The sequence below is a fragment of the Xyrauchen texanus genome, chromosome 14, assembly GCF_025860055.1.
Source record: "Xyrauchen texanus isolate HMW12.3.18 chromosome 14, RBS_HiC_50CHRs, whole genome shotgun sequence".
NCBI classification, from domain to species: Eukaryota; Metazoa; Chordata; class Actinopteri; order Cypriniformes; family Catostomidae; genus Xyrauchen; species Xyrauchen texanus.
The window spans coordinates 1,198,965-1,214,166 of NC_068289.1; positions in this window are offsets into that span (position 1 = coordinate 1,198,965).

Consider the following 15,202-nt stretch of genomic DNA (forward strand, 5'->3'; position numbering starts at 1 on the left):
CATGGCTCTCCATATGCCCGCCTTCCTATTAACAGAGCTTCAATTTTTAACCAGTTTATTTTAGTGGAATAAAACATTCTAAACTCATTTAAGGTCTCTAATAACATTTCAATGTCACTTTGTCCATTTATTAAAACCACAATTTCATCAGCATAAACTGAAGGTTTAAAAGTAGTTTCACCATTTAAAATGCTCAACCCACATCATTTTGATCTCAGTTTGCTTAACAAGGTCTCTATTGCTAGTGTATATAGCATTCCAGACAAGGCACAGGCTTGTCTAACTCCTCTTTTTGCCTTAAAAGAAGCACATAAATAACCATTGACCTTAAGTAGACTCTCAACATCACAGTACAAGACTTTGATCATATTTATAAAACTGGAGTTAAAGCCAAAAGCTTCCAAAACATCCCATAAAAACAATGCTCAACTTGATCAAAAGCTTTCTCTTGATCAAGTGATACCAGGCCTATATCTTAAGTTGAGCAGTTTTCCAATATCCAGTATATTCCTGAAAAAATATATTGTCAAAAATGTGTCTCCCTGGTACACAATACGTTTGGTCAGAATGTTTTATCTGGCCTAGCACTTTACTTAGTCTTTTAGCCAGCATCTTTGGAAGGATGTTGTAGTCAGTGCATAACAAGGAGACTGGTCTCCAATTCTCCTTTATTTGGTAACAATGTTAGCACATCCCTACGACAGCTCAAAAGCAATAGACCCTCCTTTGTGCTTTCATTAAATACCTACAGTAGGTCTTCTTTTAATTCTGACCAAAAATATTTAAAACATTCAACAGAGAGACCATCTAGACCAGGTGCTTTTCCACACTCCATGCTCCACAGTGCTTTGTGCAAATCATCTAAGGTCATTTTTCCTGAGCAAAGCATTTGCTTCAAATGAAACTTTCAGTAAGTTTTCAAGGATAGGGTTGGCATCTGTTTCACCACAACTAAGTTCACATTTATACAGTTCTTTATAAAAGTCAGTAGCTCTCATTCTGATTTCAGAGGGGCTTGTTAATAGATCCCCATTCTCTGCAAGTAAGGCATTTATAACCTTATTCTGACCATTCTTCTTCTCTAAATGAAAGAATAATTTATATGGTGACTCCATCAATTCAATATTTTGAAAGCGGGATCTAACTAGAGCACCTTGAGCCTTTGTCTCTACTAAGTCAGACAGAGTTTTTTTCTTAACTCTGAAAGTCTCCAACACATGCAGGTTTTGATCTCCCCCAAACTGCTCCTGGAGACTAAGTATATACTTTTCCAGTTACTTCATTCTGTTTGTGATGTTTCTTGTGAATATTACTGGAACATTGCTGGCAAAACTGCCTAATTACAATTTTTGCACAATCCCACCATTGCCTCATAGATTGAAAACTTTTTCCTGTCCCTTAGATTTTTCCAAACACACTTAAAAACCTCTCTAAAATTCTTATCACATAACAGCCTATTATTAAAATGCCAGTATTCACTTTTTGCATTTATAAAATTAAGCAAGAGAGCACATTGTACCATACTGTGATCAGAGAAAGTAAAAGGGACTATGCAACATTTCCTAACCAAACTGGATTGGTGTCTAAAACAATAAAATCTATCTAACCTTACAAAGGAAAACATATTGTCAAAAGCATGAGTCCAGCTATACTGCCTCTGACCTCAATGAAGATTTCTCAACATGTCAACCAGTTCAAAAGAGTGTATCATTTGAGTTAGCCTTCTACGAGAGGGCATAGGAGGTTTGTATGGTTCCTATCCAAAGCTTTTGTAGTGCAATTAAAATCACCCCCAGCAATATAAAATCTTCAGGATTACAGTCTTTCAGTGCATTACATACTACTTCTAAAAAAGCATCCTGTCAACATTGTTAGTCGGGGTGTAAACACACATACAAATTTAAATCTGATTCTCATAATGTGCTCTGACTTTTAAAAATCTTCCTTTTACAATCTCTCAACTTGATAAGAAACAGGTAAAAACGACATGGAAAACAAAAATCACGACCCCACCACTAGTTGTGGATTGTGACTTACCACAGATAACCCATCAAACTCTCTGAACCAGTCGGCTTCAACAACAGCATCACTGTGTTTCTTGAGCAAACAGTACATCTAAATTCCTCTGTTTCATTATCTAATTTCATTAGTTAAATAAATGAGCTCTACGTTTCCAAGCTCAATTTAGATTAACGGATCTACACGTACTTCTCCCATACTGCTACAATGGAATTAAGATGTACTGGTTGCTCAGTTCAGGTCAACTCAGGAAAGGGCATTTATCTTTGCAAAGATCTTCTTGATAGCCTTCCTGATCAGTGAAGTGTCCTTCAGTCTTGAAAGTCTTCAGTCTTTGTCGCTTTCTGGAAAATATTCATCAACTTGAACTTTTCATGCATTCTTTGTTCTTTTCAAATACAACTTAATATTGTCTATCCCCATACACTCTACCAGAGGGCTCCATTGATTTCGGACTGTTTGAGAAACTGCATTCAGATACATTGCTTTCACTTTCTGTGTCAGTCTGACTTAACTCTGAAAACTCCCCTCTCTTAGCCTGTCTAACTGTGTGTTGCTGCTTTAATCTTCTATTCTGAGGTGTTTTAAAAACTTCATAATCTGCCATCTTTTCTGCATCAACTTCCCCTTCAGCAATTAAACTAGTTGTGCTTTGTGATGTCAGTAGTTTGAACAGCGCACTGCTCAACTACATTAACACTTTTATCCATATGTGCCTCAGCAGTGATTACATCGAGGTTTTGCAACCCCACAGTGCTGTCAGTAGTTTCAACAGTGCGCTGTTCAATGTCACTAGTGACTACACTGACACTATCAGCCATATCTACCTCATCAGTGATTACATTGAGGTTTTGCAACCCCACAGTGGTGTCAGTGTTTGTTTCCAAGGCGTGAGAGTCAATAGACTGGGCAGACTCTCTTAAAGCAGAGGCTGGAACATTCTCCATTAATACACCTGCATTTTCTGCCTCTCTTACAGAGTTTACTGCATTTGTTTCCTGTCTTTGTGGACAGGCACGAATGAGATGTCCAGTTTCACCACACCCAAAACATTTCATATTCTGAAATGTTCTGAAATTCATATTGTTGCAAAAATTATATAGCTGAAATTGTCATATTTAAAGTTCAGCTTCACATCCAGATCATCATTATTATCTTTCAAAATCATGTATACATGTAGCCTGAACGACACTACATGCTTGAGCAATGGGGATTTACTGCTAATCTGAATCATTTTAATCGGTGACACTAGCTCGCCATAACGTGAGAGCATCTCAGACAACAATTCATCTTAATGAATGGAGGTACATTAGACAGTATTACCCATTTGGATGGTGTTGACAGGGGAAGTACAGGTTTAAATTCCCCATTAATCACCATGCCACTTTCCACCAGCGTGTTCGCGAGTTCCACCGTTTTCAGAAAAATCATGATCACGTTGTTCATTCTTGACGTGATATTCGCGTAACCAACAGTTTCTCCACAGTTCGTGTAACCAACAGTTTGTTTTCGTAAGGGTGTGTTATTTTGGTTGTAACAATTGTTTCTAAAAACTATGGTACCCATTGTATGGGACCACTGCAATGGTGTAACTAGTAAAACTGTAGCAATATTAAAAATGTAAAAAGGAGCAATATATTTTTTTGGCAGAATGATTAGAATTCTTTTGTCACTCATGTCTATAGAGTGAGGGGTGGCTGTCAGAATGATGAGGCTCTGATTCCAGCCACATTTGCTGGTCACACTGTAATGCCCCTTTCTTATCTCTCTATCTCTAACGCATAAAGGCCTTGCTGATTCCCCCATTCATTCTATTGCAATAACACCTCTCTGAATAGATAATCATCAGTGGACACGGGTGTGAAACTGCCGCTGATCGCAAAGGAGATGAATGCACTTTTATACCCGATGTATCTGATTTCGGTGATTGTGTCAGTCAATGAAATAATCAGAGGCTACTCCTCTAAGCCACATTGTTCTATTCAGTGGGCTTTGTAAGTCATTTACTGTCTACAATCACTCATTTTAACAACTGATTAATGTTTTACTTATTTAAAGCAGTAATAGAAATGGAATGGAAGACCATCACTGAGCCTATCTATGTCGAAATATATTAAAAGCCACTTTTTGATTTAGAGTGCTTCTTAGTTGAAAATGTTAGATAATGGCAATGTCAACCTTACCATGAAAGAAATAATAAATAAAGAATAAAAATAATTTAAAAAATGTTTACCAAAGGAACAAAACATATTTTCAATTGTTTGTTTTGGTCTTTATTTTGCTGAATTAAAGAGCTATAATGAAATGTTTATGCACATAGAATTATATATCAGTCACACATGATATGCACTACTCTAACACCATTTACACGTGCGAGTCTGTGCAACTGTCAAGGGGTGGTCATTCAAATGCATCTTAACATGGGACACTGGAAGTGCAAGCTCATGTGAAGAAATTTTGTGCAACACTGCAAACCAAAGTTAAAGCTTGGTGAACTAAAGTAATGTGTTTGTCACATCCATAATGTAAAAATGCAAGTAAAAAAAATATATATATATATATTTTGATGTCTTGACTTATCTGCAGGGCATAGACATGTTTCAGTTTACTCTTAATAAGTATCCTCTATGAAATGTTACCTTTCATATTTCATAGGGTAGTTTACATTCTGTTTTGTTGTCAGAATAGCCAGTTCTCTATGTTTTGAAAAAGCTCCCCAAGTGGATAAATTTGACAAAGGCATCTTCGCATTTTGTGTGGATAGGGAAGATGGAGATATCTGAAAACGATGATGTATTTGTTGTCATGTGACACAGTCATGTGATCCATTCAACCCAAAACACGATGGGACACGAGGACAATTGTGTTTCAGACTATACATGGAAAGGCGATTTTTCGCATGCGCAGTAATGGGATTTTAGAGTTTTTAGACGTTTCAGTGTGGATGGGCAATTTTTGGAAAATGTTTGAAAACGGCAGTGTGGACAGAGAGTTTCAAAAAAAAAAAAAACATTTTTAAATGTATCCGGATTAATGTAGACGTAGTCTCAGATGGTAATGGATTCAAATTTTTATTTTGGAATTCTTTGAATGTTTGTACAAATAAAAAATCATAATCACACGCACTTCCTTCATTCTCTCCATCCTTTAAACAGCAGCGGAAATGCAGATCACATCAGTTTGATCACATGCCTCTGAGCCCAGCCTAATGTTATCTCACCGGTTTGATAGAAAATCGGTGGCTGTCAAGAAAGAAGGAGTTTTCTCTGACTTTGTTCTGTATGTGCACTTTTTGACTATGCTCCATTATTCCAGACTGTTCAGTATTTTTGGCAGTGCTAAGCAAAACTGTATGTGTAGGTCTTTAAAGACAACTCATTAACAGATAATAAATGAGCTCCTTAAACACAGAATGGGAGATGACGAATGCACTGTGTGTATTGGCATTACACAAATAATTCACGTCTGTGGATGTAAACACAAAAGCGCTCTCTTTGTTGAGCCACATATGAATGACTTACTGCTGTCTTTCAAACAACCCTACCACAAAAACCCCTAACCTTTGCCCTACTTTGACAATTTAATTAACTTGTGTTCACCAGGAAGAGAAAGGAGGGAATTAAGCAAACTTTTAAATAAGTGAGTGAGTGAGTGAGAGGGAATGGGGCTTGTCACTAAAACGTAACTGTTTAAAGCAAACATCTGTAATAGTGTATAACTTGACCTGAATCTGTCTTGAGGGAGCTGGGAACAACTGTCAACATTTTTCTGCTTAGTGCCCTACAACAACACTGATGAAGAAAAATGCAACGATAGGTGCTGTACTTTATTGCCCCAGCACTCAAGACCCAATTAATCTGCTAATGTTTATCGAAACAGATGTGAACCATTTAAATTTCCCAAGTGCTCAGTGTCGCCCCCATTACTTTCCCATTTCATGTACAGTTGCTATTTATTTCCAGCAAAACAATATTCAATTGCACTCTGGTGTGACCTAAACCCCCACCCCACATACCTCATCTAAAAAGGCCCCTTCTGATATCACTCATTATTCTTTAAAAGCATTAAAGTAAATCACTTCCCCTTCCACTCTTTGTCATCATCATAGAGAACAAGTTGGCAACCCTCTCTTCATCACTTACATCTTTTTCACCAAATTAGTCCTGGAGCTTGGCTGGGGAATCTGCTGAACCGCTCCATCTTTCCACTGATTTGTGGGCCGAATACAACGTAACTGACTTTGTTTAAGCAGTATCGTACAATGAAGAGTGCTGTTGTACTAAATATCAGCATGGCTGTGATTCGGCCATAGGTGATCACAGCCATGCTGATATTCAGTGTAACAGCACTATTATGAGTGTGATATTTATTTTATATAACAAACTAGTATGGAATAACTTACATTTTAGACTCAGTATGGCCAGTTATTAGGGGCCAAACACTGAAGTTGTGTAGCCCGTATTGTATCCGTTAGTATTGCTATTAGGGGTCAAGCACCGAAGTTCTCTGTTGCCAAATTGCAAACAGATTTTTAAATATCAAAAGGTGTTGCCATAGCGATTCACTAAATTATTTGCAAAAATAAAGAAACAGAAAGTGTCTTGTATCTTCTGCCTGCATGGTGTGGTTTAGATCAAAATGGAGTTGTATGGTTTTTCTTGGGGGTTAATCACATGGATGTGGCTATTGTGGGTCACAGTCATAGCATCACCAATTGGCAGCACGAATTGTAGCACTTACAACAAACTTTGAAATAGTGGATTAAATTACATTAAGTTGTAGTCAAACTGGAATGGTGGCATATATCTATTACATATTGTATGTATAGAGTCCAAGTTTACATTAATGTCAAGTTGTTGCTGTGTCCATCTTGCTTTGTTTTCCAAAGGCCACCGAGTGTAAATGGACCCATGGTGCTTGGACCCGTCATCGCTGCTTGCAGCTATATTTATTATTATTATTCTGGCTGGGAGTCTATGGCAGCCATATGAACCATACATAGGAAATGTAGGAAATTTGGCACACTGTTGGGGTGTGTATGAATAGCCCCTATACTAATTTGGGGTCTCTAGGTCATATTCTATAGTGCCACCAACAGTTCAAAATTTCACTTTTCTTTTCGGTGTATCGTTTGAACCGTTTGTCCTAGAGACACCATTCTTTTTTTTTTTTGTCTGATTACTTTTTCTTGATTATTCAAATCGATCCCAATACAGAGGCTGCCATCTTGCATTATGACATTTACAGTTTAAACTTTTCATGTCCTTCAAACTTTGTCCAATTTGTCCAAACAATGGCTCAAAATAATCTCCAGACCAAGCCACACAGAACTGACCAGAAATAATTTTTGCTACAATTCAGAAATTATACTAACACAAAGTTAATGAACGTGAAAATTGATTTTAGGCTGTATCTTGGCAATGCTTTGTCCTATCAAAATGAAACTTGGTTTGCTTCATGAAGATCATGATCTGAGGTAACAAAGTTTGGTGACAGCACCACCTATAGGTCAAGAAATGTCAAAATTGGCTATTTTTGCCTGTTACTTTTTAACCGTTTGTCCTAAAATTATGAGATTGGTGTCTTCGGATTCTTTAGGTTATGATTATAACAATATAATATTTTCAACATCAGCCATATAACCTCTCTGCATATTAGAATTTTATGAAAAATCCGATTTTAATGAAAATTGGAAGGGGTCTACGACAATATTGTGGCCACATAGTGATAGGTTTGCTCCAGGTTCCACACTACCGGTGAAGAGCTGCAAACGTCTCGCGTAGCAGTCGAGGTTATGTATTTTGACACGTCTTCCTTTTTAATCCCCCTAACAATGAGGGGGATGCAAAGTAGAAGCTATACATATGAGCTTTAAAGTTTGTACATAGTAGCCACCTCTTTTACAACAACCAAAAAAGAACATAAGCAATTGCTTGATTTATTACACACTAATGTTTGGCCCTCAGGCTGGTCGCTAATCACATTTTGTCACTTCAATTAGTTGGCAGAATTACTCAGAAGGATTTTCCAAAATATCAGAACTCAGCCCCAGTCAAAAGCAAGCAATAAGTTTTAAATCAAGTATAGACAGAAATTTCTACATAGACTGTTTTATTTTCTCTTAAAACTGGCTTTCCAGAGTTGCACTGCATTCTGAGGATGGATTGAATGAAAGAAAAACAGAGTGTCCATCTTGTTAATTATGCATACAATCTTGTATAATCATGGCATGATACCAATCACCCCACATGGGCAAAAGTCTGGGTACAAGGATACCTCAATGTGCTCCTTGACACAAGCTGTGTCGGCATCAATAGCCTGTTTTGGATAGTAATTTTGTTAGTGGACAATTGGTCTTCCAGTATACACTATTGTACGGGACAAACCCTGCAAAGCTGTTGTGCTGCTGTTTTTAAAATAACTCATCCTGCCAGCTCAGGCACCCTCAGCCAAGCTTCGTTCAACAGTACTTTGAATCTGTTGTTTGACCTCTTCTACCTCAGAATTACAAACATACCTCCAATATCACTCTTTTGCTTGCTCTCAAGAGGACACAATCGTTGGTATGGACTGCTATTGTTTGTGCAGACAAATAATTAAAAGGTGAAATACTTCATAAATAAACACTTCTCTGGCTATGTCATATGAAGTGTAAATGGTTGCCATATTTAAAATTATATCTATGATTTGCAACAATGCCATGAGTGCCACTCTGGCTTAAAAAAGGACTCTGTATATGTGACTAGTGTTGTTTTGATTGTGTAATGAAGTAAAGTGGGCAAGGAGGAGGCGGGAACCAGCTAAACAGTCAATGTAAAGTTTAATGATAAAACTCAACATAAAACAAACTTAAACAAACACAGAAACACATGCAACCTGGCCGTGTGAGTCTCTCTCTTTCTCGAACTGGTGCCTCCGTTTAGTCTCTATCCCCCCTCCCTAGTCTGATTCCGGGCCGGTCGTGTGTCCTCCATAGCCCGACTCAGGCTGGGGAAACCCTGATTTTTCCTCTATATCGTGCAGCTCTAGTATTTTGTGTTGATTTTATAGAAAACATACATACTGTTACATAAATAAAGTAATGTCACTTGTTTTTTTTTCCACATAAAAAGAATATTTGAACATGAATGAGGACTGGGGCAGTCAAGGTCTAAAATGACAAATGCACCATGGAAGTATCTTAAAAGTGTTGGGCCTCATGTATTCAGATATAAGACTGTGGCGTGGGGACGTGATCGTGTGTTGGTCTGTGGGAGAGAGAGAGAGCGGTAAGGCTTGTCACCTGGTTTATAATTAACTCTAACACCTGTGTCTGCTGGATGTTGGTGACGGCGTTGATGACTTCGGCCAGCGGTGAAGACTCTATTGAAGCGCTCTCCTCCAAACCCGTTTTCTCGGCACCACTGTAACACTTTTTGGTTGGTTAATGGAGGAGTCAGGAGACAGCGAAGCAGCTTGAGGGCAGTTTTAATTCTCTTCCTCTGGACACTTGGCGTTCCTTTTATGTCTCCCTCCGCATCACTATAACAAGACACAGGTGTTTGGGTTAATTATAAACCAGGTGACAAGCCTTACCGCTCTCTCTCTCTCCCGCAGACCAACACATGACCACGTACCCACGCCACAAAGACAAAGGCAGGCACATGTCGTAAAGCCTGACTGAGGCCTACACACACAGTCAAAAATCTTACTGAGAAAAACCACGCCAAAATCAAACAAAGGCAGTCCAAAACAGACTACAAATCCCATGAAGCCTTGCTCACTTTACACCTATGTGTGAAATTCCAAAGGATCGAATTCTCAACCTCTTTTGGATGAGGCGCATGACAGCCATAATGTCATTTGGAGTTGAAATACCTCTGAGATCCTTGCAGCAACTTTGCTTGCTGTGTGTGGACGCAGCTCATCACTGCTCTCAGGTGTAGCCTCGTTGCACAAGGAAATAACGTACAACTTCAAACTGTGGCCATACAATTTCGCTGGACGAGCTGAGATTACTCTGTGTTCCACTGAACAGTCTAACGGATCCGAAGGAGACAGCCGAGCAATCTGCATCTTCATCCGTTTGCCTGCAGAAGTGAATAAAGAAGATTTTTCTTCCCTCTTCAAGAAAGTAGATGTTGCAGATTTCTCTCCGAGCCCGCCGAGAATCAGTAGCCATATTACCCGCCGACAGAGCGAGGAAACAGCCTCCCTTCATCACCCGAGCCTCGAGGAACCGAGTCGGAGTTAAAGGACGGATGAACACACATTCTACCTGTTTCCTCATGCGATCCAAGTAAGAGGTTTACGTCTGGGCAGAGATAGAATATTTTATTGTTATTCTTATGTATCAAGGTTATTGCTTGTACAGTTTACGGACTGCCGAGTCCGCTCATTGCTGCTAATAATACTCAAGGTATTAATGAAACATACTGTTATCACAAATTCGATTTTGCTGTGTTGTAATCCAACCACGTTGGACTGTTGTGTATTTATGCCATCACGGATGAGACCGGCACCCTGAGTTTATCCATTAAAGAATCAAAGGCCACGGGATGGTTTACGAGCCGCTTGTGGTGTCTCTGATTGATAAACTAACAGCTGCCTTCTCTCCCACGATCGTGAAACCGGCTTCGGTGCCGCCACTTTATTCTCTCTCTCTGACGTACTAACCGCACACACACGTGACCCCTCACAAACATTTTGCTAGTAGATAACTTGGTGATAGAGCTCAGCTTTGTCCCCAAGTTATCGTACAAGTGGAGACATGTGGTAAATAGGCAGACGCCATTAACCAGCTTCTCTCCGGCCACATTCTCGGCCAAATTCTCTGGCCGGTAATCTTGTGTGACGTACTCTCCATGAGAGTCATGTCCACCATTTTGTGCACGTCACTCCTTTCTCTCTCACACACACAAACACACACACACACACACACCTTCCTCTCATGTGTTTTAGGCTTATTTTGGTTACCATATCTAATCATGTCACTGTTTAGTTTGTAGTTGTAAGTCAGAAGTTTATTGACTGCATTGTATTCATTATTAATTGATATTATTGCATCAATAAACTTTGTAATATTTCAAAGAGAAGTGTTTTTTTATTTATTATCTTTGATAATTATTAATATCCTATTAAATTTGATAATTGACGGGTTATCTTTGGTGATTGTTGATTTAAAGGATTAAAAAGCTAACATTTATTCTAATCAATGTTCTATTGATTTAATAATTGATAATTATCTTGATAATTGTTAATAATTGCTAATAACCAAACCCGCTCCTGAACGTAGCACACTACCAAAGTGATCCATACAACTGATGCACTGTATTCCAAGTCTTGTGAGGCCATACAATAGTGATTGTGTGGTAAACAGTCAGAAACTGAAATTGTTTTACACTTCTAGTCTTCCCCTCTAGTGAACTGTTAACCACCTCTACCAAACTGAGTCAGTGAGTTGTACTTGAGAAACAGATAAAAAAAATAATCATTCAGACCATTGGAAATATCAGACTCAAAAGAGTGATTGATTGACAAACCGGACATTGCAACACCTCTTGTGAACTTCCATGAACTATCCTAAAAGTGTTAGGAAGGATGTTAAGATTTTAAGTGATTAATGACATAAATTTGGGTATTTTCTCACACAAAGCTATTGTATGTGTTCAGATAACTTGGAACAAACAGCATAAATTTTAGGATACTTTTTTGTCATTGACATTGAAGCTTTTGGTCAGACTTAGTCCTCATTCACTTTGTTATTCAAACATTCACCCTTTTTTCCATAGAATAGACATAAGGGTGAAAAAATAATCATTCCTTTAGCAGCGTGACCCCTACCTTACCCAAAGAAATGTGCTGAAATGTTGTGTGAAATTCTAGACCTCTGTGGAAGCTCTTAGCCAGATTCGAATGAGGTTCAGGCCAATGCCTGTGTGTTTGTTAGTGACTTCAGGCAGGTCTGACGAGCTTGTGGGTCAAATCTATTTTACAGGAAAGTTTCCCTCAGGGCCTTAACTCATTTGTCAGCAAATGCAGCTATGGCTGAAGTATCCACTGCACGCCGCAGGGCAAACAGCCATTTCCTCCTTATTCCTCTCATCTCCACTTTATTCTGCGTAAAATTCTTTTCTGTGCTATCTATTCGCATGAGGACATTAGATTTAAATGGACAGATGAACAAGGCACTTTTGCAAATAACACAGACTGTCTGACATAATGATGCCTTGACTGGAACTTGGGTTTGTCATATTTACCAGTGATGGATGGTGTATGCGTCCTGTCAGGTTTTTTTCAGAAAGGTTTGTCTGTGCGTGTATATTTAAACAGCCTTGTGCATTAGGGGTTATTTGTGTGTTTGTGAGATCTGAAGAGCTAAACACAAAGGCTCAGAGGTTGGTTGATATTCAGAATCTTTCCTTGCGGTCATCTATCAGGACCCGACTCTCACAACTTGTTTTGAATGATTTGAATGCTACAAATACAGTTATCAGGCCATCACAGTTTGAAGTGCTTAAGATGTTCAAAAATATGCCTGTTATGTGAGGTTTGGGACATCTAAAGTGTCTATTTCTTACCATTCACCCATTCTCCATCAAGAGAATGTCGTCAGAATTAACAAATTGGAACAAATCAATAATCCAGTTTGGCGTCTGAATGAAAGATGAATGATTGTGAAGATGGCTCTTGCTGTTGCGTACAATCTCTGTGTTTATATCACCTTCTCCTGCTGAAAACATGCGCGTCCTCCCGAGAATATGGAAGGGGCCAAATAGGTTGGTGGACGCCGCAACTGTGTATGTATTAGGACAGTTCAACGAAGATCACCATTTTTCAGAAAACATATATTTTTTCAAGCCCTAAAGACTGATATCCCTCATTGCTTTGAGGAGTATACTATTCCTTGAAGTTTAAAAATTATATAATAGTATCCTATAATGAGCATACTGTAAGAGTTACATTGACAAATGTTACAAGGACAGAATCTCACAAATATCACACAAGAATGTGACACTTGACGACAATGTGTCTTGCTTTACTCACAATAGCTCTTTAGTAAGTGTATACTGCTAGATTAAATTGTCCGAAAGCTTTCAAGTGTGCAAGTCTTTTGTTTCCAGTAACATGCACACAGGGCCATTAGCAACACCTCATAATCTAATTGCCCACTTTAACATACTCTTTGGTAATCTCAAGGATCTGAAGATCACATTAGATCTGGTCTCAAGGGACTAGCTGTGATTGTATTACTATACCATCAGGGTAGATGTTTATTAAATTAGTACTTTCGAACAGCTCCATGTGTACATCTCCTTTTGTGTGTGTGTCCGCGCTCATTTAGGTCTAACAGGAAGTGGCATCTGTGGTCTGGTTGATATTGATCACATGATAAATGTTTTATGGGTCACAGGGATCACCCCTAAGTCACTAGAGGTCAACACACCTCTGGTTTTTAGCCTTGTTGCAATCTAATCTATTCAAATGGAGATGCATATAATCTGGGAGTAATTGTCAATCAAATTTGCCCCCTCACACAGAGAAAGAGAGGGAGAGTCTGATATTGCCCTCCTCCTCCATTGCTTTTTCCTTTTCTGTATTTCATGGCAGAGGACGGGCTGATGCGTCACCTAATCACACTTGTCCTCAGGGTGTGTGTGTGTTTTAGGCTTAAGAGAAAGTAACTGTTGAGGAAGTTGTCACATGAGGTCTGATCTCTCAGGGGCCTTTCATGCTGGCACTCTGCGTGGTCATATTAATGATTTTTTTTCGAGAGCAGACCATGGTACTAAACATGAGTAAAATCACGACAACAACATCAGATGCACAAAAACACTCAGACACACATGCAACATGAGTGGCAGGGAAATGCAAGCAGGGCTGCAAATGCATTGCTCGCAACCAGCTGCCCTCAAAAAGAGAGCAGCAGATATAATCACCTTCTCCTAAACATACACAACTGCTGAATTATGCCGTGTGATGCACAGACATGCATGGTTTTAAAACACTGTTCCCTATCTGTCAATCACTCAACGTTGTGTCGATGTAGTGACACTAGGGGTCGCTCTTGGGATCCCCAAACACATCTGATCTTTGAGAAAAGACCAGTGGGAATTGGCGATTGGAAAGGAGCTGGCTCACAACCACTCATTCAGATTTTTTCTTCGGAGCTGAGCAGTGTTGAATCAGCAAGTTCCACTGTCATTCCATTCACATTGCGATTTTTATGCTGTTGGATATACGGTGCATTACAGCAGTTTAACCCCTTGTGCATGACTAGTGGGCTAGAGTATGCCGCTGGATGCTTTGACAGCTAAAAGAGTATAAATTCTGATAAAAGTGTAAAAGAGTGACACTGATGGATAGTGTCTTTTTAAAGATGCCTTTCCATCTGAGTATAGTTACTGGTTGTGGTTGTTACCTCTCTGCCTCTTACAGCCACAATCGCTGTCTCACTACAGCCACACTGAGACAGCATTCGTGGATGGCTCTTGCTCTCACTGCGAGAGCATGACCATGGCAAAGTTGCGGTCGCGGCTTTCCTTCTTAAGGGGAAAAGCCACTCCAGCCACTCCCCGCCCTGGTCCTTCTACCTATGGGTACGAGGCCATGATGGTTAGCACTGGAGGCAATTTGGGGACCCCAATGGGAGTGGATCCACCGGGTAATCCCCCACGGCCTTCCCATTCCCAGCACACTTGTTTGCCCCAGTCGAGTTCTGGGATGAGACAGGCGGCTCGTCCCAGGGCGAGTTTGAAGTCTAATTCGGGGTCCAAGAGCAGGATGAGCTCTCGATCGCAACATCGGAGAGCGGGCTGATCCAGTCGGATGTGGAGGACTCGACTGGGCTCCCACCTTCGGATGTGGTTGTCCAGTCTGAGGCCAATGCAGAGCTAGTGGCCATGCCAAATCAGTGTCTTCCTTGGACAGAGCTTCCTCTGCCACCTGTCGCCGTGTTTGTAGATCTCCTTCCCTCCGGGTAGGACCTACCGTGGGACTTCTTCCACATGCGATACTGCCGGTTGGTAAGTCCATGTGACCCCTTTTCTCAAAGATCAGAGGTGTTTGGGGCTCTCAAGAGCGACCCCTAGTGTCACTACATTGACACAATGTCTCGTGCCCTCCATCAGGGAATGGAGGTTACGACAGTAACCAAAATGTTAGCCCTGCTAATAAGACCAGAATTGCTGGTCACCACACTGTA